Raw genomic sequence first — 2,923 nt, 5'->3', positions numbered from 1 at the left:
TTGAAAGTTACAGTACCGCATTAGCATTATTCAAGGTGTACCACGCGGAGGTTGCCCGGTCGGATTTACGCCTCTTTTGTGTGTGTGTGTCACAGCAGAGATAGGAACCCCACGGTTCATCACTTCCGTAGTATTTAATGACTTCAAACCCTCCCTGCTGCTGTGCGTGTGTGTTGCGTGTATGTGTGTGTGTGTTTGTGTGTGTGTGTGTGTGTGTGTTGGTGGGTGCGTGCGTGCGTGCGCGCGCTTGCACGTGCTCGTACACGCCACGACTTACGATTTTATAACATTTCTTCAAATGTATCACCATTCACTTCAATAGACATTCAGAATCTATGACGCAATGCAATAGTAGTCCTTTGAAGAAATTCTTCGGGAATAGTTGCCAAAGTTCTGGTGATTCGATTTCTCATATCGATCGCAGCCGTCGCTTCTGTAGTAAAAACAATCCATTTAACGTTCCCCCATAAAAACAAATCACAAAGTGTCAAATCAGGAGAATTTAAAGGATTTGTGATATAACCGTTGTACCTTATCCAACGTTCAGGATATCTTCGATTTAAATAGTCTCGCACCATGGCAGCTCTATGCGGAGGAGCACCATCATATTGAAACCACATGCGATCCCTAGTTCCTAAATTGATATCTTCTAACAATTCGAATAGATTATTTTGCAAGGACTGTAAGTATATTATTCGGATAATATTATTATCAAAGAAATAAGATTCAATAACCTTGCCATCCAAAATGCCACAACATTTACTTACCACTGGTACTGGCGATCTACATGACGAATCCAAAATGGTTTAATATCTAAATAAACGTGGCAATTATGACGATTCAATTCTCCAGTATTCTGAAGTGTCGATTCGTCGGTAAATAAAACCTTATAAAAAAAGTCGAATCCTCTTCTAATTTTTCCAATCCCGAATGACAAAATTCAACGCGTTTTTGTTTTTGATCTTCGGTAAGTGCCTGAACTCGGTGAATGTGGCAAGCGTAAAAATTATTCGCTCTTAAAATTCGCCGAATAATTGACTGAGTAACATTGAGTTCTCGACTGATTGTATGTTGACCAATCTGAGGATTTATTACAACCATCCCTAAAATAGTTGTATTCAAATCATTAGCATCAATTAAAGATTTCTTTCTAGGTTTGCGACATAATGTACTTTCACGAGCTCTATTAATAACTTTCATTATTGTAGTATCGATTGGGACATCGATGATCTGGATACCGGTGAGCATACTGACGGGTACATTGTCTGTAGTTTTCATTGGTCCTTCCACATTCAATTATCATGTCGACAATTTCACTAGGTGCATTATCAGTCGTATTTATTATTAAGGAAACAAAGTGTTATTTTTAATACCCTCTTTTAATTTTTGTACACCTAAAGTGACACTTCTACATTGGCGAGGTAACTGATGTAGCGTTTTGCTTAGGAATCGGTATTTTAAAAAAGGTTCGAATCGTATTCGGATCTATCAGAATCGGATTCGGCTCTCTCGGAAGAGTGTCGGATCGGATCTGCTCTCGATCTAAGAATTCGCGGCGTTTTACATTTTTGCGAATCACGCTTGACTCACTATGATCCGCGGATGTTTGGCGGTCTGTTTACTTGGAAGGACGCGGGTCCTCTTTCCGTTTCTTTTCCTTATGCGCGGTCTTATGCGTTTCTTTTAAACGGTTTCTGTAACGATTGCCTACGTGGATCGTTAGTGTTTTGGAAAATTTTTGAGATAAGCTACAAGAATTTTGCAATGAAAAATGAAGATATCCATTTAAAAAATTGAAGGTGACTTTCATGTGACTTTCAAACGACTATCCAGAGTCAAGACAATTGCACCATCTTATGTCCCCCTACGAACCATGCAACTTTTATATGAAATACTTTCCCGTATCTTCCATACTTTTCGAGATATTTGCCTGACTTTGTTAAAATGACTCAACCTATACATGGTGTTTCAGACTACGCGTACCACCTATTTAAAATACAAGAGGTCAACAATTTATTAAAAATTCAAAACATTTTTTCACTAAGTCGAGCACGCTCTACTAAATGGTGCTCTATTCAATTTCCAGTATTGACCGGAAGTGGGTGTTTATATCGGAAGTTTAGTTTTTTAAACGGAATACCCTATTTTTCATCAGATTCAGATTGTACAGTGAAAAAGACGATACTTATGTTTGAAACAATTTCTGAAAATTTGTCCACCGACCTTGAAATGACATGAAAGTATATCAGCTACCAGACCTCTTAGATTCTAAATCTTCCTAGTCGCAGTGCGATAGTCGCCTTCGTATGATTTGACTTTTTAACATACTCCAAGTACTGAAATAAGTACTTCTACTTAAGTATCTTACTTTCAATTCTTTGTGAGACCAATAACACAAAAAAAATTTTGAAAAGTGGATTGACTAATGTTGGAATCAGTACAATAAAATAAACTTTTCAAACAATTTTATTATTTAACTTTTCGTTAGTCGGAATTTAGTAACAAACTTAACATTTATTTAGTAACGAACTTAACATGTACATAATTTTTGTTAGTAGATCTTGTCTAGGATAAATATTCAATGTGAGCTCCATTATGTAAAAGGCAAGTATCAATTTTTTTTGGAAGGAGTCGACAGATCGACGAATCTCATTTGCTACTAAAGACCGAACAGCATCTGTCGTTCGAAGCATCATGTTTTCACTTGTAATTGGGCGTATACGATAAATTATATCTTTTAGTTTTCCCCATAGATAATAATCGAAAATCGTCAGATCAGGCAATCGTAGTGAATAATTAAAGAGACCATATTTGCCTATCCATTTATTTGGAAACATTCTATTTAGTTGCGTTCGAGCATTTCTTGATGTATGGGCCGAACACACATCTTGTTGGAAAAACATGTCTAAGCGCCATTGCAGAA

The 2,923-nt window shown here is 37.0% G+C and overlaps 1 pseudogene; it reads right to left on the bottom strand.

Moving 5' to 3' along the window:
- Window positions 1-326: 326 nt before the first annotated feature.
- LOC116853513 lies at window positions 327-1,262 on the bottom strand (annotated as a pseudogene).
- Between the last annotated feature and the right edge of the window lie 1,661 nt (window positions 1,263-2,923).

Source organism: Odontomachus brunneus, unplaced genomic scaffold (assembly GCF_010583005.1).
Source record: "Odontomachus brunneus isolate Ranch 3 - 2012 unplaced genomic scaffold, Obru_v1 Obru_scaffold_341, whole genome shotgun sequence".
Lineage (NCBI taxonomy): Eukaryota > Metazoa > Arthropoda > Insecta > Hymenoptera > Formicidae > Odontomachus > Odontomachus brunneus.
This window is presented reverse-complemented; position numbering and strand designations above follow the sequence as displayed.